Below are 21472 nucleotides of genomic sequence, written 5' to 3' on the forward strand. Positions count from 1 at the left end.
GAAACAAAGAAAACATATCTAAATTCCGCCAGTGCCATTAAAAATAATCATATTGTTTGACCTGTCCCTCTGATGATAACCTTTCATGATAGTTCTGTTTCCTTAGATCTGTCTTTTGGGATTGCTTTCGGGCAATTTCTGAAGTGGTGGGTTTCTGGAGTTCTCTAGGGAATTGTCCTAGGTTCTTTGGATCCAGAGTTCCATTATCTGTGGGAGCACAGGAAGGAATTTTACAGTAATTCTGCTACAGTGAAACATTTGCCTTCAGGCTGGAATTGAAAATAGCAGCTGGAAGGACATTTGGAAAGAGGTTGGGAGGGGGGTTGTGGGAGTGCAGGAGAGGTGGAGAGAGAGAGAGAGAGATTTCACATTTGGATAAAAACACTAGCTACAAGGCGAAACGGAGACAGGGCTGGCATCGTCTACCCTTGAAACTATCCCAAATTAAATTCTCCTCGGGCTTGGCTCTTAAAGCCAGTTATTTCAGTGCCATGAGTGTCGGCCAGGGTCAGCGCTTGCTCTCGGTAATGAACACTGAGCACCACGACTCCTGGATGATGACCAGACACACTGGCCTCTGTTTCACCACTGCTCCTCCCACAAAAAGTCACCATCCAAAATGTGGACCAGTTCTCTGGAGTCACTGGTAATCGAACAACTAAATTTCAGCCCTCTGAAGACTTGGGGAAGACTTGTTCCACCTTTACCCACAAGTGTCATTGCAATAAAGGACACACATTATAGAGGATTTGGGCACTGGCCTAAGAAATAAAGGAATTTCAACTAGGAATAGAACCATCTACAAAGCCATGCTTTAAGAGATAGTTGATAGCTAGTACCCAAAGATCATGGGCCCAGTGAACCACGCCTTCCAGTGTTAGTATTTGTGCCTTGCCAATCTGTCTGGGGTTGGTTCCTTCTGGTGGGTTCGTGGTCTCACTGACTTTACAAATGGAGCCGCGGACCTTCGCAGTGAGTGTTACAGCTCTTAAAGATGGGACTGACTCAAAGAGTGAGCAGCAGCAGCAAGATTTATTGTGAAGAACGAAAGAACAAAGCTTCCACAGTGCAGAAGAAGACCCCTGCCAGTTACCTTAAATGGCTGGGTGGGGTGTGGCCAGCTTTTATTCCATTATTTGTCCCCACCCATGTCCTGCTGATTGGTCCATTTTACAGAGTGCTAATTGGTTCATTTTACAGAGCGCTGATTGGTCCATTTTACAAACCTCTAGCTAGCTACAGAGTGCTGATTGGTGTGTTTTTACAGAGCACTGATTGGTGCATTTTGCAAACCTCTTGTAAGACAGAAAAGTTCTCCAAGTCCCCACTCGACCCAGGAAGTCCAGCTGGCTTCACCTCTCAAAACTTCCTCCCTTTGAGTCTGGGCTGCCTTGTGACTTACTTGTGACTAATAGAATAAGGCTTAAATGACACTGTGTGACTTCTGAGGCTAGATTATAGGAAGTCTTGCATCCTCTGTCTGGGTCTCCTAGACAAAACTTCTTGCTCTTGGGACACGCCCACTAGAACCTAGCCACCAGCCTGTGCACAGCCCAACATGGACAGTCCATGTGTAGGCGCTCTAGTTGACAGCCCAACTGTGCTCTCGGTTGACAGCCAGCATCGACTGTCACTTCAGATGCTTCCAGCCCCAAAGCCCAGCAGCCATTGTCCACAACCACATGAGATATCACAAGAAAACGACCCAACTTGGAAGACTGAACACACAGAACGAGAAGAGATAATAAATTATTTTAAGCCACTAGATGACTAGAACAGAAATTATATATTTGCACACAGCTATATATATATGTGTACATATATATGTGTGTGTCTGTATATATATGCTTTTGAATGGATCCATCAATGATGGATCAGTTGAATGATTTTCATTTGCTCATGTATTGACTCAACAAACATCTGTTGAGCATGCGTGTCAGGTACTATGCTAGTCTCTGGGAATATAGTAGTGAACAAATTATGGTCTTGCCTCCGAGGAACTTACAGTCTAGTAAGGGAAGGTGACAATAAACAAACACATAAATAATTGTGAACTTATAAATCATGTCATTTTTTTATTTGAAAAAAAAAAGAACGTGGCGCCATGCCAGAATAAGAAAGGAAAATCCAACCTAGCCTGGTAATGTGGTTTGGATTTGTGTCCTCCTCCATGATGAACTGTAATCCTCAGTGTTGGAGGAGAGGCCTGGTAGGAGGCGATGGGATCACGGGGGCGGATTTCTCCCTTGCTGTTCTCATAATAGTGAGTCCTCCTGAGATCTGGTTGTTTAAAAGTGTGTAGCACCTTTCATTTCGCTTTCTTCTTCCTGCTTTTGCCATGATTGTAAGTTTCCTGAGGCCTTCCCAGTCATGCTTCCTGTACAGCCTGTGGAACCATAGAACCAATTAAACCTTTTTTTCTTTATAAATTACCCAGTCTCAGGTAGTTCTTTATAGCAATGCGAGAATGAACTAATAACCCTAATCAGTTAAGGCCCCTCTGAGGAGCTGACTTTTAAGTGGAATCTGAAACGCAAGAAGGAGCCAGCTACATTAGGGGTGGAGAATGCAGAAAGCTCTCTAGAATAAAGGAACAATAAAGACCCTAAAGTGGGAAGAGGCTTGGGATATTGGGAGGACCCAGAGAAAGCCATGATGATCGAGCTAGAGGGATCTAGAGGAGAGAGGCCAGAGAGGAAGAACTGGACCAGAGCAGTAGGCTTGTAGGTCATGGTGTGGGGTTTGGATTTTCTCCTAAACGCAATGGGAAACTATTTAAGGCTTTTAGCAGGGGAGTGACATGATCTACTTTACATTTTAAAAAGGTCACTCAGACAGCCTGGTGGATAACAGATTGGAAGGGGCAAGAAGGGGATGAGGGAGGCCGCCATCCGGGTGAGGTGATGGAGGTGTCTGAAGCTGCAGGCGGAACCCTGGGAGGCACCACAGAGCACCTGCTCCCTGCTGCACCTCAGACAGTTCCAGCAGCATTTGTGCTAAGGCAAGTCTTCTACGAAGTGTACTGGTGACTGATAACAAATGCTGTAGGCCCATAGTCACATCCTGAGAATCTCTCTGTTGTTTCAGAAATGCACACACTATCCTGGTTCTGGCTTGATAGATCAACAATGCCTACAGCTCACTCAACCCCGTGAGGTGTGTGTCAAGGGGTGCTCAGAGCTTGCTCCCAACCCCACTCCGGTGCACCCTCATCTTACACAGGCTGCCGCTCCAGGGGTGGCTGTGGGTGAGGGACTGTAGGAACATCACCCGCCCACCCCCCCATCCCGAGCCAGCAGCAAATCCTGTATACTGGGACATGTGATGTCTGAAGTGCCAACCCATCTGGTTGACCAGATTGCTGCCTTGATGAAGTTGTCTTTCCTGACCAAGTTGGCTGTTGTTACCAACAGATACTGGGTCCTTGTGAATAAAAGGAAACCAGAGTAACTAAAGCCTGCAGTCCCCATAGGCTAGAGAAAATCTGTCGATAGCAATTATTCCCTAGGATTGTCATTACAAAGGTATTTAGCTCTGCATGTTCGGTTCCCCTCTGACTTTCACCGGATTTATAGATTGTCCTTTCATAGGAACTGCCAGGCACATTTCTGACAAAAATATCTGCACATGCGTAGCCAAGTGTGTGTGGCAGGCACTGAATAGAGCACGTTGGGGAATAGATCCCATCACCTACTCACAACCCTCACCTTACATCTGTTTCCCCCAGCACCATCTAGCTACTCCCTGCTGTGAATTTAAGAGTTAGGCTGGGCGTGGTGGCTTACTCCTGTAATCCCAGCATTTTGGGAGACTGAGGTGGGTGGATCACTTGAAGTCAGGAGTTCAAGACCAGTCTGATTAACATGATGAAACCCCGTCTCTACTAAAAAATACAAAAATTAGCCAGGCGTGGTGGCAGGTGTCTAATCCCAGTGACTTGGGAAGCTGAGGCAAAAGAATTGCTTGAACCCGGGAGGCAGAGGTTGCAGTGAGCCGAGATTGTGCCATTGTACTCCAGCATGGGTGACAGAACGAGACTCCATCTCCAAAAGAAAGAGTTAACCTTTGGCCAGGGCGGTGGCTCACGTCTGTAATCCCAGCACTTTGTGAGGTTGAGGTGGATGGATCACTTGAGGTCAGGAATCTGAAACCAGCCTGGCTGACATGGTGAAGCCCCGTCTCTACTAAAAATACAAAAGTTAGCCAGGTGTGGTGACAGGCACCTATAATCCCAGCTACTCCGGAGGCTGAGGCAGGAGAATGGCTTGAAGCTGGGAGGCAGAGGTTGCAGTGAGCCGAGATCGTGCCACTGCACCCCAGCCTGGGCAACAGGGTGAGACTCCATCTCAATGAAAAAAAAAAAAAGAGTTAGCCTTGATCTCTCTCTTCCTCCGCACTGGCACTTACTGAGTATCTCCAAACCACTCACTTTTCTCCCCTGCCCACTGCTATCTGAGTCAAAGATGCCTACAGCAGCGACCTCTCAGGCCTCAGTGTCCAGACGTCTCTGTTCTTTTCCCTGCAGCCTTGTTCTGAGCTCCCCAGACTCATCACTCCCTGCTCCCACCTCATCCTCTATGCATCAGCCATATTCATTGACCGTCAGCCCCTCAAGTGTGTTCTCTCCCAACTCTGGGCCTTCCCATATCTCAAAGAGTTGACAGATTGCCATCTTCAGCCCTGCTCTGTTTTGTGAATTAAGTTTTACTGGCACCCATCCAACCCCATTCATTGATAGGTTATCTGTGACTGCTTTTGTGCTACAACAACAAAGTTGAATAGAAAACTTAGCCGACCTTCCATGTACTATTTCTTCTGCCTCTCCTCTTCTTATATCATTTCTCCACGTTCACACCTTCCTTCCCTTCACTTGGTTAATGCCTACTTACCCTTCAGCCTTTAGACTGGAAATAACTTCTTCCAGGAAGCCCTCCCTGACCACACCCTATCCCCTGTGTATGTTCTCATAGCACTCCATTGTTGAATCACAGCAGTAATTACAGTGGTCTGCTTAGTTAGACAAGTCTGTATCCCCGCTAGATTGTAAGTTCCTTGAGCACAGAGGCTGGGTTGTAAACCCAAAATATCTGAGACAGGTCTCAGTCAATTTAGAAAGTTTGTTTTGCCAAGGTTAAGGACATGCCCATGACACAGCCTCAGGAGATCCTGACCGTGTGTGCCCAAGGTGGTTGGGGTACAGCTTGCTTTTACACATTTTAGGAGACACGGGACATCAATGTGTGTAAGATGTACATTGGTTGGGTTCAGTAATGTGGGACAAGCCGAAGCAGGGGCTACCCAGTTAGCAGCAGGTAAGAGATAAAAGGTTGCATTTTTTACAGAAACAATAGGGCAGAGGGAGCCACCAGATATGCATTGTCTCAGGTGAACCTCAGAGGGGTGACTTCAAATTCTGTCTGTCCTTTGTCTACAAGGAATTTCCATTTGTCTAAATATTTAAATGTTATAAAACAAACTAACAAACAGTTCAATTAAATACCTTTATACTCTCAGCCTAAGAAGTATTCCTTCATAGGTAGTGAAAAATACATGTAAAGCTATGATTTGTATGTGACTAAAAGTTGGCAAAATATTAAAGATAATTTAATTGTTATTATGAATGCCCAGGTGTTCTAATATTTTATATTTATCTGTATGTTTATTTTGTAACATTTACTCTTTTCTTTTATTTTGGCAAAAATCACTGTTATTATAATACAGATTTTCACATAATGTGTGTTCAATTGCTAGTAATAATCTAAAGGATTAGGAATAAAATTAATTGCATTAAAAGTACACAAAATTTGGATGTATTTTCAAAAAAGTAAATCAAAGTGAAAAAGCAAAATATGAATATTTACTTTGTATATGTTTCCTCCTAAATTAATCAAAACTCAAAATTAAAAGGCAAAGTAAAAATATAATTAAGTGAAAAATTTAAATCAAAATGATTCAAGCTAAATTTTTAACTTTGAACATTTAATGAAACCTTATTAAATATATATGTAAATAAAAGGATTCCAATTCTATGCAATGTCTATTAGTTGACAATGTAAAGAATTGGTATCATTTCATATGCTCTATCTAGACCGACATAGGCACAAATATAATATGATTTGTTTAATATAGTTAACATCATGCTACTTGATAAGTACCCTTGGAACTACAAATTGAAAGAATACTTAGAGAAGCAAGAAAATGGATGCTTAGTCCCGATGGGAAATCATACCTTGTTTCGTGACAATCTATTGCATTCATGCCACGAGGAAAGGTTGGACAACTTACTTGTCTTTTCTCTTACCTAAGTCGTTCCTCTGCTGAAATCCTCCTTGCTTGCCAAAGAAGTGTCTTCTTCCAACATCAGCAGCGGCACAATCCACAAGCCTTTGTGGTATTCTGACATGGCCATCTTTTGTTTGAGGACACACTGCAAGGGACGGAGGGAAGCGTTTTCCTGACTCCTGAATGGCGTTAGCCACAAGAGTAGTTGTTTCAAGTTACAGGTTATGCTGTGCTAGTGCCGAGCATGGTGCCCGAGTGACAGAGGCACCCTGTCTTCTTCTTCTTCTTCTTTTTTTTTTTTTTTTTTTGAGACAGACTCTCCCTCTGTTACCCAGGCTGGAGTGCCATGGCACGGATCTCAGCTCATTGAACCTCCCAAGTTCAAGCAATTCTCCTGCCTCAGCCTCCCGAGTAGCTGGGATTGCAGGCACGCGCCACCACCCCCAGCTAATTTTTGTATTTTTAGTAGAGACAGGGTTTCACCATTTTGGCCAGGCTGGTCTCAAACTCCTGACCTCAAGTGATCTTCCTGCCTTGGCCTCCCATAGTGCTGGACTACAGGCGTGAGCCACCGTGCCTGGCTATCTTCTTTAATAAGTTTATTTTTGTGTGTATTTGTAAAATGCAGCATCCTCTGAAGTGAGGGGCCATGGTAGAGACCTCTTTTGGGTGGGTGTGAGGGCAGTACTCCTCTCCCGTCCACTGTTGTATCCCTACTGTTTATCATAGAGTCTCGCACACAGTAGGTGCTCAATATATGCTGACTTGGGCACAATGAAGAATTTTTATTATTTTGGACAAATGAGACACTAAGCCATAAATGACTGCTCTCTGGCCTAATCACCATTAAAATATAGCCATCTAGTAGAGCAAGGGTCAGTCAACATTTTCTGTAAAGGGCCAGATAGTAATAAATAGTTTTGGTTTGGTGGGCCATACGGTTTCTGTTGTAAATACTCAACTTTGCTATAGTGGTGCAGAAGCAGCCATAGACAATACATTAACAAATAAGCATGTCTGTGTTCCAACAAAACTTTATTTAAAACACAAGTGGGGCCAGGCTCCATGGCTTACGTCTGTAATCCCAGCACTTTGGGAGGCCAAGGTGGGAGGATTGCCTGAGCGCAGGAATTTGAGACCAGCCTGGGCAACACAGTGAGAGCTCATCTCTACAAAAGTAAATAAATCAACAAACAAATAAATAATTAGCTGGATGTGGTGGCGTGCACCTGTAGTTCCAACTACTTGGGAAGCTGAGGAGGGTAGATTACTTGAGCCTAGGAGTTTGAGGCTGTCATGAGCTGTGATTGCACCACTGCACTCTAGCCTGAGTAACACAGAAACAGACCTTTTCTCTAAAAAATAAAAATAAAAAAACAAGTGGCAGGCCAGATTTGGCACATGGACCATAGTTTGGCAACTATTGTACTAGAGCATAGGAGGAGAGGGATCCTGCTAATGAGGAGGAGAAGGCAGAGTTGAAAATGTTTAGGAGGTGGGATTCTCAGGAGTGGATCCTCCTTAGTTATTCCAGCATACCAGGAGAAGCCTGAGCTGAAACTGCCCGGAGGTGCCAAAGGCATCCTCAAGGCTTGCCCTCCTTCATCTGGGTGGCTGTTCCTCCTTCCTGGCTTCCCTGGTTTGTCACCCCTGCTCACGTTTGTCTTACTATAGGAGTCTCCAGATTTCTGGCTTTCTCAGTGCTTCTACAGCCTGGCTGTACATTAGAATCACTCGGGGTGTTTATTTAAAATGTCCCTGCCCAGACCCATGTATTAGTCGGCTAGGGCTGCTGTAGCAAAATACTGCAGACTGGGTGGCTTAAACAACAGATTTCTTTCCCCACTGTTCTGGAGGTTACAAGCCCAAAATGAAGGTGCTGTCAAGGCTGGTTTCTGGTGTGGCCTCTCTCTTTGGTTTGCAAATGACCACTTTCTCTCTGGGTCTTTTTTTGTTTCGAGACGGAGTCTCACTCTGTCGCCAGGCTGGAGTGCAGTGGCACGATCTTGGCTCACTGCAACATCTGCCTCCCGGGTTCAAGCGATTCTCCTGCCTCAGCCTCCCGAGTAGCTGGGATTTCAGGCACGTGCCACCATGCCCAGCTAATTTTTGTATTTTTAGTAGAGACAGGGTTTCACCATGTTGGCCAGGATTGTCTCAATCTCTTGACCTCATGATCCGCCTGCCTTGGACTCCCAAAGTGCTGGGATTACAGGCATGAGCCACAGCGCCCAGCCTCTCTCTGTGTCTTTAAGTGGTCTTTTCTCAGTGTATGTACAAAGAAAGAGAACAAAAGAGTGCTCTGGTGTTCTCCTCCTCTTCTGATAATGACATCAGTCCCATCAAATTAGGGTGCTACTCTTATGATCTCATTTAACCTTAATTATCTCTTTGACAGCCCTATTTCCAATTTTAGTCACATTGGAAATTAGGCCTTCCACATGTGAATTTTGGGAAAATACAGTATAGCCCATAACGCCAGGTTTTTTGATTCATTGGTTTCAGGTGGAGTTGAGGTACTTTTGTTGTTGTTGTTGTTGTTGTTATTGTTATTGTTTTGTTTTGTTTTTTGTTTGTTTGTTTTAAATAAAAGCTGTCCAGAAAATTCTAATGCTCATCATGTTTGAGAAGGACTGGTAACCAGTTGATACTCTGGCTCTGGTCTCGTTAACCCAGCTCTGTCATTCTTCCAGGACAAAAATGCAGTTAATAGCTTGCCATTTCCATGCTTGGTTGAACTCTTTTGGCCAGCCCCCACTTCAAGGGAAGGAGAACTGGATAATATGTAGAAGGAACAGCAGGAGGAAGGAGATTTCCTGGTTTCTGCTTGGCTGGTGGCAGGGCCGTTCCATAGGCAGGAGCGGGTCTACAGGTGAAGGTGATGTGACTGGCTGTGTGATGCTGACGGAGAGGCCTCTGAGACAGGTGCACATTGTTATCAATAAGTAAGTCTGGAATTGAGAGGAGGAATCTTGCCTAGAAATAAAGATTTTAGCCTTTATCAGCAAAGAGCTGGAAGTTAAATGCATGGGAATGAATTACTGGGAAAATCGGGGCAAAAATGGAAACCCGGAGAATTCTAGCACTGAAGAGAGGAGGAGAAAAAGAATTTCCAGTGACTATGACTAAAAGCAGCCATTTGAGTTAGTGGGAAATTAGAGGAACAGGTATAAAGGAGGAAGAGGTCAGTGGTAAAATGTAACCAAGGGCCAGGCGCAGTGGCTCATGCCTGTAATCCCAGTACTTTGGAAGGTTGAGGTGGGTGGATCACCTGAAGTCAGGAGTTGAGACTAGCCTGGCCACTATGGTGAAACCCCATCTCTACTAAACATACAAAAATTAGCTGGGCATGGTGGTGCATACCTGTAAACCCAGCTACTCGGGAGGCTGAGGCAGGAGAATTGCTTGAACCCGGGACACAGAGGTTGCAGTGAGCCGAGATTGTGCCAAAGCACCACAGCCTGGGCAACAGAGTGAAACTCCGTCTCAAATAAATAAATTAAATTAATAAATAAAGTAACCAAGAAGCTACATTTTTAAAAATCTGAAGCATCTCCTGGATTTGACCATTACAGGGCACTGGCAAACATCGTGAGAGGTGGTGGCCGGAGCCGGGCAGCCTCAGTCTGTTCCTGCTCTGAGCTCTAGGATGCTGACCTGGATGGGCAGTGTCAGCAGATTCCCTGGTTTTCTGGATTCTGTCTGGGCTTGGCCAGTGGAGAATACTGGCAGGACGTGAGAGGGAAGGAGGAGGGAAAGGGTGAGGTACCCATTCGCCTTGCTTCCTTGAGGTGAGGGTTCCCCGGGCTGGCTGCATTCCATGATGAAAGCCACCATTCCTGTTGGGTGGCTGTCTTCACACGGCGCCCCCCGTAAAGCCTCTTCCCCCTTTTCCTGCAGGCCTGGGGTAGTGACAGCTTCCTCCTGTTACCAGCCCCTGCACTGCCACACTATTCTTTTGACTTTTCTCTATCTTGTCAGCATCTTTGTAAATAGACCTTCTACTAAACTCTCCTCAAATTACTCAATGTAGTCTGGGCACAGTGGCTCATGCCTGTAATCCCAGCACTTTGGGAGACCAAGGTGAGAGGCTCACTTGAGCCCAGGAGTTCGAGACTAGCCTAGATAAGATAGGAAGACACCATCTCTACAAAAATTTAGAAAATAATAATAAAAATAGCCAGGTGTGATGGCACGCACCTGTAACAGTCTCAGCTACTCGGGAGGCTGAGGTGGGAGGATTGCTGGAGCCTGGGAGATCAAGGCTGCTGTGAGCCGTGATGGTGCCACTGCACTTCAGTCTAGGTGACAGAGTGAGATCCTGTCTAAAAAAAAAAATTACCCAATTTAAGTGTGCCTTTTCTTTCCTGCTGGGTTCCAGACTGATACAGGGCTCAGTCCAAACTGAAGTGGGTTGGGGAAGGAGTGGGAGAGTAGGGAATATAAAACGTTATTTTGAAGAGTACCATAGAAAAGTACAGACAGTAATAGAAATCTACACCAGAATTTTAAAAAGAAGAGATTTTATCATTTTGCTTCAGATTTTTTTTTTTTTGGAAAGACAGAATACTAAAGATGAGGTTTCTTTTGGTTTCTGTCATAACCTGTCTCCTCCATCTCTTAGCAGTGAGTGAATTAGGTATGAACCTAATTAGGTATGAACCCTTCTAGTCCATTTTTGATACTTTACTGTTAGTATGTGTTTTCGAATTTATCTAAATGCTGCCATACTATATATATCGTTCAGCAGCTCCCCCAAACCCTTTTTTTTTTTTTTAGACAGAGTCTCGCTCTGTCTCCCAGGCTGGAGTGCAGTGGCATGATCTCAACTCACTGCAACCTCTACCTCCCAGGTTCAAGCGATTCTTTCACCTCAGTCTCCTGAGTAGCAGGGACTACAGGCATGCACCACCATGCCCAGCTAATTTTTTGTACTGTTAGTAGAGACAGGGTTTTGCTATTTTGGCCAGACTGGTCTCAAATTTATAACCTCAAGTGATCCGCCTGCCTTGGCCTCCCAAAGTGCTGGGATTACAGGTATGAGCCACAGCACCTGCACCCCCCTACCCTTTTCTTTTTAACTACACTTTTTTTTTTTTTTTTTTTGAGATCACATCTCTCTATGTCAACCCAGGCTGGAGTGCAGTGGCGCAATCTCCACTCACTGCAACCTCCGCCTCCCAGGTTCAAGACATTCTCATGCCTCAGCCTCCTGAGTAGCTGGGATTACAGGTGTGCACCACCATGCCCAGCTAATTTTTGTATTTTTAGTAAAGACAGGATTTCACCATGTTGGCCAGGCTGGTCTCAAACTCTTGGCCTCAAGTAATCCACCTGCCTCCGCCTCCCAAAGTGCTGGGATTACAGGCATGAGTCACTGCGCCCAGCCAAAACTACACTTTTGAGAACTATCCATGTTGATAGTTATAGACCTAGGCCATTTGTCTTAATTGTTTTATTATATCTTATTTCATTTATTCTCCTATTAATATTTTTATATTTTTATAATTCCAATTATAAATATTTTATATTTTAAATTTTTATAATTCCAATTTTCCTATTATAAACAATGCTGGAATAAACATCTTTGTACTTTTCTCCTGATGCATGAGTGTTTCTCCACCATCTATACACAGAAGAGAAATTGCTGACCATGGGGTTTGTGCATTTTCAACTTTACTAGATATTACCAGATTGACATTCATCCACAGCCCCTGGTGAGTAGTTCTACAGACTCCCACAAACAGTAGGCGTAAACTCTCATTCCTTGTTCCATGTTCAACATTTTATATTGTCAGTTTGTGGTTTTTGAAAATGTGATGATTATAAAATGGTATGCAACTCATTATTAAACATTAATGTAATTTTGGAGTAGATAGTACATGCACACAGTATAAAATTCAGAAGCTACAGGAGCATACACAGTGGAAAGCAAGTCCTCCCCCGGCCCCTCCCCTTTAGCCACTGTCTTAGTTCATTTGTGCAAAATACCATAGACCGGGTAATTCACAAACAACATAAATTTATTTCTCATGGTTCTGGAGGCTGGGAAGTCCCAGATCAAGGCATAAGCAGGTTTGGTGTCTGGTAAGGGCCTGATCTCTGCTTCCAAGCTGGTACCTTGTTGCTGCATCCTCTGGAGAGGAGAAACAGCGTGTCCTCGTGTGGGACAGGGACAGAGAGCAAGAAAGGGGCAAGCTGTGTGTGAAGCCTCTTTTATAAAGACCTTAATCCCTTTCATGAGGGAAGAACCCTCATGACCTGATTACCTCCTAAAAGGCCCCATGTCTTTAAAGTCACCACGATAAGGATCAAGTTTCAACATGACATTTGGAGGAAACACCATCATTCAAACCATAACCACCACTTAGTTCTCTGCTCTGTTGTCTGTTTCTTGTGTGCTCTTCAGATACATTTTATGCAGTTTCTCATGTGTAGTAAAACATTAAACGAACTTTTCCTATCTCATTTCTTTTGTCTCGGTAGATTGTACAGCTTTATAGATTCAATGTTAATTGTTTTCATTTCATACATGAACTCTATTTTCTTAGATCCAACAAGCACAGGTTTGGGTGACTACTTGAAAAAGCTCCCAATCCCCAAAGTCAAGAACCGTCAGTTCCAAAGGTACCATTGCAACTGCTCTAAGGGACGTAGGGGACCTCTACGTCAAGTTTCACTCTCCTAGAATTTCCAATGGAAACTTGCAGACTAGGTCCTTTTATCTACTATGGTACCGTCAGAAAAATAGATACCCCTCTAGGTATCTCAGATAGAAGGAGGCTTATGCAGGGAATTAGAGGCTTAAATAACTCTAGGAAAGCTGCAAGAGTGGTAGTGATCGGGACACCTCTTTCAGGAAATCTGGTAGTGCAGGAATCACAAGGAAGCCACTGCCATTGCTCTCAGCTGCCTGTAGAGCCAGTTGGAATATTTTCAGGAGAACACCCAAAAGTTTTAGGCAAAATTCCATGTCAGCCATCTGCTGCTGCCCTGAGAAAACAATGGCTTCTCCTTCTCTTCCCTACCAAATCTCATGCAAGTGCCTCTCATTGGTGGAGTCTGGGCTGAATACTGTTGGCAAGATCAGGGAAATGTAGTTTCCAAGTTTGTCCTCCTGTAGAAAAAGACAAGAGCCCAGAAAGGCAGATATGGTACTGCGTACCCACAAATGGCAACTGGCAGTGTTCCCAATAACAATCTCCCTTTGCCTGCTTACAAACATGAATTTATTACCCAACTTTGTAATATTACATTCTGTCTCAATTAGGGGCATATACTACATAATTTACGTTACAGGTTTTATATAGAGCAACAACAATTAAGCACCTATTTTATCCTCCACATTGCCTACTTATATGGAAGACTTAGGGAAGAGTAACATAAAAGGGAAAAAAGACACAGTTGCTATTTTAAGAAACCAAGTGTCACTTACTAAAAAGTTTTCACAGAGACCCTACTGTGTGCTCACATCAGAAACCCTAGGAAAGCAGACTGATATGGACTCATACAGTCAAGAGAAAAAATTCTGCATAGGAATGATAACATCCAAATTCAACATAGAGATTACCAATAGGGAGCAAAGGAACACAGACAGCTGCGATTGCATAAGTCATGTTTTAAACTGGATGGAGTGTACACATTTGTGTATTTTATTTTTATTTATGTTTTTTCATCTGGCCAAAATATTTCATAATAAAACTTTTTTTAAAAGAACTAGGCAGGGTCTCTGTCCTTAGGGAGTTTACATTTTGATGAAAGAGGTCTCTCTCTCTCTCTCTCTCTCTCTCTCACAGACACACACACACGAAATGCGCAAAGATACAGCATCAAGCTGCTGTCTTGGGTAGAAGAGCATCCTGGGAACCAGTCTTTATGGAGTTCATCAATGAGATCAAGAAGAGAAATTATATATGAATTCTGTTAAAAAGGTAAATTTAATGTTGGTGTAGACTTTCATCTTTAATCAAGGTAATTGAATATGCCCCCCAAAGTTCATGCGTTGAAACATAATCCCCAATGCAACAGTGTTCAGAGGCGAAGCCTAATGGGAGGTGCTTAGGTCATGAGGTCTCTGCTCTCATGAATATGTCATTATCTAAGAGTGGGCTCATTATAAAAGTGAGTTTGACTCTCTCTGTCTCTCTCTGACTCTCTAACTTTCTCTCTCTCTGTCCTGCTCTCTCTCTCTCTCTCTCTCTCTCATGTGTGTTCCTGCCCTTCCACCTTCTGCCATGGGATGACTCAGCAAGAAGGCCCTCACTATTCAGTGCCTTGATCTTGGACTTCTCAACCTCTAGATCCATGAGCCAAATCAATTACTTTTCATTATAAATTACTCAGTCTTTGGTATTCTGTTACAGCACCACAAAACAGATTAAGACATTGATCATACTTAATGTCTTTCTTGTTTTGCAAGGGAAGACAGAATAAAGTTAATGCTCCACCTCATGCTGACTTTCAATAATTCTATATCCAACAGAACACTCTATAGACTGAAGATGCAAGTGTGAAGGGAAATGAGATAAGGTAGTGAGCAGTATGAGGTAAAGGGCAGGTTGGTTTTGAGGGAGGCTTCTTTGGGCAGGAAGCTGGAAATGAGATGTAGGGTTTGGAACAGTAAAAAGAAAGGGAAAGAAAAGGGGGAAAAAGACAAGCATTCAAAATTCACTTAAAATTAAGACTATACATTAGGTGTCATGGAAAGTTCAAAAACAATAAAACATGTCCCCTGACCTCAAGGAACTTAGAGAAGCATTTGCCCGGAGGCTCAGAATGCTCATAATAGGCTGGGCATGGTGGTTCATGCCTGTAATACCAGCACTTTGGGAGGCCGAGGAGGAGTCAGTCAGGCTGAGGTCAGGAGTTCAAGACCACTCTGGCCAACATGACCAAACCCCATCTCTACTAATAAAGTGGAAAAAAGTTAGCCAAGTGTGGTGGCACATGCCTGTAGTCTCAGCTACTCAGGAGGCCGAGGCAGGGGGATTGCTTGAACAGAGAGGCAGAGGTTGCAGTGGGCCAAGATTGTGCCACTGCACTCCATCCTGGGTGATAGAGCAAGATGGTCTCCGAAAAAAAAAAAAAAAAAAGCTCACGATGATACTCAGTGAGCCACACACTTTACAAGGATGCTCTTATTTAATTCAGACACTAACCCGGTGAGGTCAGCTGTCCTAAGCCCATGTTTCAGGGGAAGAAACTGAACACAGGGCAGTTCTGTGACTTGCTCCCCTGCAACAAGGGGCAGAGGTAGCGCCATTCTTAACTGTTGTCCTTGCCAGGCCTGAGAGATTTCAGTGGACAATGGAAGTGATGATGTCTCCTGGAGATATTTGTCTCTAGAAGGGAGGCATAATTCATTCCTCAGCCACCCCCCCACCAAGTGCTATAGGTATATTTTTTGACTCTACTTTTTTTTTAACCATATTTCCTTCTTCTCTTGCTCTCTAATTCCTCTCTTCATGCCTGTCTTCCCTTTCTGTCCCACTCTTTCCCAATGCCTGCAGTAGCATATATTCAGATGGTAAGCTATGCTTTTACTTTTCCGAATTGTCTTCTTTCTTTGCATCTGTGTTTAGAGGGAATAGAATAGGTAACCCCTTAAGGCTCTTCCCAGACTATCATTTTGCCCTCAGTACTGTATCATTCCCATCAGCTTAAAAATACAGCTCAGTACTCTCATCTTATAGAAAAAAGGAACTATTTTTAAAAAAACCTGTCCTTGATCCCACATGTTCCTGCAACCCTATTTCTCTATTCTCCATTTATAGCAAGTCATCTTCTAAAAAGTCTGTAGCCACTGTCTTCATTTCTCACCTCTCATTCTCTCTTCATCCCACTTCAACTGGCTCCTGTCCCACTCCATGCTGATATCTTCCAAATTTATACTTCTAGTCCCAACCTTCCTTCTTAACCAGCTGCCTCCTTCACTTTGAATTTGGACATTTAATATGCATTTCCAAGTGAACATGCCCCAAGGCAAATCTTTGCTTCCCCAGCCCAGCCTACTACTCTCCAGACTTTCCTTATCTGGTAAACAGCTCTGCGACAGGCCTCAGCTGGCAGTCTGCAGACCACCCATTCCCTCAGCCCCCAACACTGAATACACCCGGTGGGATCCACCCCACATTCAGAATATCCTAAATCTGTCTGCTTCTCTCCATCTCTGTCTTCATCCAAGACACTATCACCTCTTACTGGAATTACAGTTATAGCCACCTTATATAATCCATTCTCCACATGGTAGCCAGAGTAAGATTTTAAAATGCAAATCAGATAATATCACTCCTCTGTGGAAAATCCTTCCACATCTTTCCTTTGCGTTTAGCATAAAATCTGTCCTTCAAGGTTCTACATGATCAGGTTTCTGGTCCTCTCTCTGACCGGATGACCACGTCCTAGCCATACTTTCAATCAATCCTCCCACCTCAGCTTCCTCAGAAGCTGGTTCCACAGGCATATGCCATTAAGCCCGGCTAATTTTTGTATTTTTTGTAGAGATAGGGTTTCACCACGTTGTTCAGGCTGATCTCAAACTCCTGGGCTCAAGTGAGCCTCCCGCCTTGGCCTCCCAAGGTGCCGGGATTCCAGGCATGAGCCACCGTGCCCAGCCTTGAGATCTTTCTGTTCTATGAGCATGGCAAGCTTTGAAGCTGCCATTCTAACTGTTCAATCCCCCTCCCTGGATGATGAATTCCCTGGATCTTCCACAGGCGGCTTCTTCCCAATATTTGGGCCTCAAAAGTCACCTTCTTAGTCTTCCCTCACCAGCCAATTTAACTGAACTGCTCTCTATTACCCTGTCCTCTTTTATTTTCAAATTAACACTTATTACTACCCAATGTGCCTTTGTTTTGCGTGAGTCTGTTCATCATAGAGTGTAAGCTCTGTGAAAACCAGAGCCTCATCTTTTCTGTGTTTTGCCACATGTCCTGTACCTAGTAGGGTGCCTAGTACACAGTAGGCACTAAATAAACATTTGTTTTAAAAACTAGTGAAATAGGCCGGGCGTGGTGGCTCATGCCTGTAATCACAGCACTTCGGGAGGCTGAGGCTGGCGGATCACGAGGTCAGGAGATGGAGACCATCCTGGTTAACACAGTGAAACCCTGTCTCTACTAAAAATACAAGAAAAAAAAAAAAAAGCCAGGCGTGGTGGTGGGCCATTGTAGTCCCAGCTACTAGGGAGGCTGAGGCAGGAGAATGGTGTGAACCCAGGAGGCGGGGCTTGCAGTGAGTCGAGATCATGCCACTGCACTCCAGCCTGGGCGATAGAGTGAGACTCCATCTCTAAAAATAAAAATAAAAAAAAAATAAAAATAAAAAATAAATAAATAAATAAATTAGTGAAATTCATGAAAGATAAGCTCCTTGAAGTCTAGGACCATTATGACTCATAAATTTCTGTATAACTTTTCCCAACTACCTCATCACATTGCCACATTATCTTATGAGTTCTCAAAATATGATTCTTGATGGTGAAATCATAGACAACAAATTTACCTTAAAAATCTGGGAAGAGCTAGGCATGGTGGCTCACACCTGTAATCTCAGCAATTTGGGAGGCTGAGGCAGGAGCATTGCTTGAGCTCAGGGGTTTGAGACCAGCCTGCGCAACATAGTGAGATCTTGTCTCTACAAAAAAATAAAAAATTAGCCGGGCATGGTGGTACATGCCTGTGGTCACGGCTGCTCGGGAGGCTGAGGTGGGAGGATTACTTGTGCCCAGGAGTTCGAGGCCGTGATTACACCACTGCACTTCAGCCTGGATGAGAGAGTGAGGTCCTGTTTAGAAAAACAAAACAAAAAGACAAAAATCTGGGAAGACAAAGGGACTGTTCTAACTGTTCACTCCCTCTCCTCAGATTATGGATTCCCTGGATCTGCCACAGTGGGCTTCTTCCCAATATTTGGGCCTCAAATGCCACATTCTCGGCCTTCCCACACCACCAAATTTAATTGAACTACTCTTTATCACCCTGTCCTCTGAGACAGGGTGTCCTGAGATGACTTTAATGTATGCTTTCATTTTAATGAAAGTTTCTGATGAAAAATTTGTTGTGATAAATCTAACAGTTACACCAACTGCAGTCCCCCAAATCTTGGAATCTTTCCTGGGTCTGGGAAGTCTTTGAACCAATAGTGGTTGACAAGACCCAAAGCCAAAGCATTTCCTCACCCCTTTAGTCAATCACCCTGGTCTCCCTTTCCCCTTTTACTCTCTGAACTCTCGGGGCAATGAGTATTTAATGGTTTTGAAAATTCTTCCCTTCCATCAAGGAACAGCGTTAATAATTCCATCCCCTGAAGAATTTTCCAGGGTTTTAGGGTCGAATTTATAAAATGTCTTTTAAAAGCGGGCTATAGGTACTTTTCTAACCACTCCGTGTAACTCTAATAGATTGCGTAATTCCTTACAAAGGTCCTGGATGCTCACCACCCACATCTCCAGCCTAAAACTAGGTTATGAGTAAAATGAAAACTCTGCCAAAAAAAAAAAACTCTTCAATTTTCAACTTCCCATAAAGTCGTCAGCTCATTTCATATCTCACAGGCATAGAAATCCAGATTGTGCAAAGAGGTCAAGAACCTAAATAATTATTCCACTCGTAACCAGACAGTAATAGACACTCCCTTTGAAATTGTGGAAATTCTCATTTCCACACTAAAGCCAAGGGAACACAGCCGGGATGTGATGTCAGCAGGCAGGAAGACTGAAAGTGGACTTTGATTAATTACCTGATGGGTTCCTGCCTCACCTGGACCTGAGTGAAGCAAGTCTGCCACATTGAAAGGTTTGGGGAACTTTAGGTGGAGGAGGGGTGGGATGGAACGGAGAGGCTTTATCTCCTCTGAACCATTCATAGTTTGGGAAAGTGCTCAAGTGAAAACGGTTGAACACCAAATCATTTTCCCATAAGGCTGGCAGAGTTCTTCATAGACTGTTAAGTTTCAGCTGCTTTGTAAACTCTCTGAAGACATCTTTAAGGCCCTGCTTATTTCCCCCCTGGAGAAATGTCTTCACTCCAAGAGGTTAGCCTAGGAAGATATCATTATCTTCAAACCACAACAACCAATCCCCTAGGCCCCCCATCCTGAAATTCTTGAACCCTGTGCTCCACCCTAACTCAGCTTAGGAAACTGATAAGCAGCTGTAAAAATAGACGTAAAACATTCTCTCCCATTCAAATCAGCGGGCACCATTTGCACTTTAAAAAAAAGGGGGCCAGGAGATTGTTCTTTTCCATTTTTAAAAAAGTTATGGAGTAAAACACAACTAAGCAAACACATATATGACAAAGTGAATTTGTCTCCTCATTAGCTCTTATGTAGCTTGTATGTTTGTATGTATGTATTCATTTAAAACTGTGTTATCAACATTTTAAAACATCCACAAAGGTAGAGAGATTTGTACATTGAATATCATATAGACTCAACACCCAGCTTCAATGATTATCAATGTAAATCCATTCCATTTTAATGTTCTTCTGATAAAATACAAAATCTCAGAGCATATATTCAGGACAACTTAAATCTATGCTCCTGGGTTTAAAAAAAATACACACACACAAAAGCTTGCCATGAGAATGTGTCCATGTATAACATTTAATTTTTTATAATACATATTAAATTCTTTGGAGTTTTTGGTCAAAAGAATAAAACTTCACAAATTCTGACTAGCTACAACCCTATCCAAACTGTTGAAAAAGTTGCCTTATATGACTTATTATTATTTATTTATTATTTATTTATTTTTGAAATAGTGTCTTGCTCTGTTGCCCAGCCAGGAGTGCAGTGGTGTAATCTCAGCTCACTGTAGCCTCTGCCTACCAGGTTCAAGCGATTCTCCTGCCTCAGTGTCCCAAGTAGCTGGGATTACAGGCACATACCACCATACCCGGCTAATTTTTGTATTTTTAGTAGAGACGGGGTTTCATCATGTGGCCCAAGCTGGTCTTGAACTCCTGACCTCAGGTGATCTGCCCGCCTTGGCCTCCCAAAGTGCTGGGATTACAGGTGTGAGCCATTGCACCCGGGCTTATACAACTTTGTAAAAGGCAGTTTTATCACTTCCAAAAGATAATATCATAAAAGTATTGCTAAGGAGAGTTTCTGTCAGATTTGCCTTAATAAACACACAAATGGTAACTATAACATTATGAATTATCTTTGCATGCACATAGGTGCTTCTAAAGAATTAAAGATATATTAATCAGCTTGGGCTGCCATAACAAAATACCACAGACTGCGTGGCTTTAACAACAGAGATGTATTTTTTTCACAGTTCTGGAGACTGGACGTCTGAGATCAGGGTGCCAGCAGGGTCAGATTCTAGTGGGAGCTCTCTTCTTGGGTTGCAGACAGCCACCTTGTCACTGTGTCCTCACAAGGCAGAGAGAGAGCAAGCTCTCTGATGTCTCGTCTTATAAGGATACTAATGGCCAGGCACACTGGCTCACACCTGTAATCCCGGCACTTTGGGAGGCTGAGATGGGCAGATCACTTGAGCCTAGGAGTTCAAGACCAGCCTGGGCAACATAGCCAAACTCTGTCTCTAATAAAAATTCAAAAATTAGCCAGTTGTGGTGGTGCACCTGTAGTCCCAGCTACTTAGGAGACTGAGATGGGAGGATCCATTGAGCCCAGGAGGTTAAGGCTGCAGCGAGCTGTGATCGTGCTACTGCACTCCATCCTGGGTGACAGAATGAGTCCCTGTCTGAAAACAAAAAGGGGTGGAGCACTAATCCCAGCATGAGGGTCCTACCCTCATGAGCTCATTTAAACCTACTTACCTCCCAAAAGCCCCATCTTCAAATACTGTCCCATTGGGGGTTAGAGCTTCAATGTGTGAATTGGGGGGTATACAATTTGGTCCCTAACAAGCTTTAGACTAAAGTTCATCACAAACATCACAAATTCCATATTAGGGCGAGGGGGGGATAGCTGCTTTTGCTGCAAACAGTTTAGCTTGGAGTTTATAGTTAACTCTCAAAGCTTACCTAATAATGCTCAGCATAAATGCTAAGATCTTCTGAAAGTAGAACACAAATCTGGCTCGTGTTTTTTTTTTAAAGATCAGGGATTTTTTGTATTGACAGAAATTAGGATGCTTACCAAGAGACCTGGAAAAAATCCAGGCTTTCAAACTTCCCTTGGAATTTGCAAGTGGGTAATTCATTATTCTGCT

The 21472-nt window shown here is 43.5% G+C and overlaps 1 long non-coding RNA gene across 1 annotated transcript in view; it reads right to left on the reverse strand.

Annotated features, from left to right (window-relative positions):
• Positions 1 to 2339: 2339 nt before the first annotated feature.
• LOC135967736 (uncharacterized) overlaps positions 2340 to 21472 on the reverse strand; it is a 67713-nt gene continuing 48580 nt past the window's right edge. The window contains exons 2-3 of the long non-coding RNA XR_010581932.1: positions 6302 to 6427; positions 2340 to 2386 (exon numbers count right to left, since the gene is read on the reverse strand). This is a non-coding gene — a long non-coding RNA (uncharacterized lncRNA). The remainder of the gene's footprint in view (positions 2387 to 6301; positions 6428 to 21472) is intronic.

This window comes from Macaca fascicularis, chromosome 16 (genome assembly GCF_037993035.2).
Source record: "Macaca fascicularis isolate 582-1 chromosome 16, T2T-MFA8v1.1".
NCBI lineage: Eukaryota > Metazoa > Chordata > Mammalia > Primates > Cercopithecidae > Macaca > Macaca fascicularis.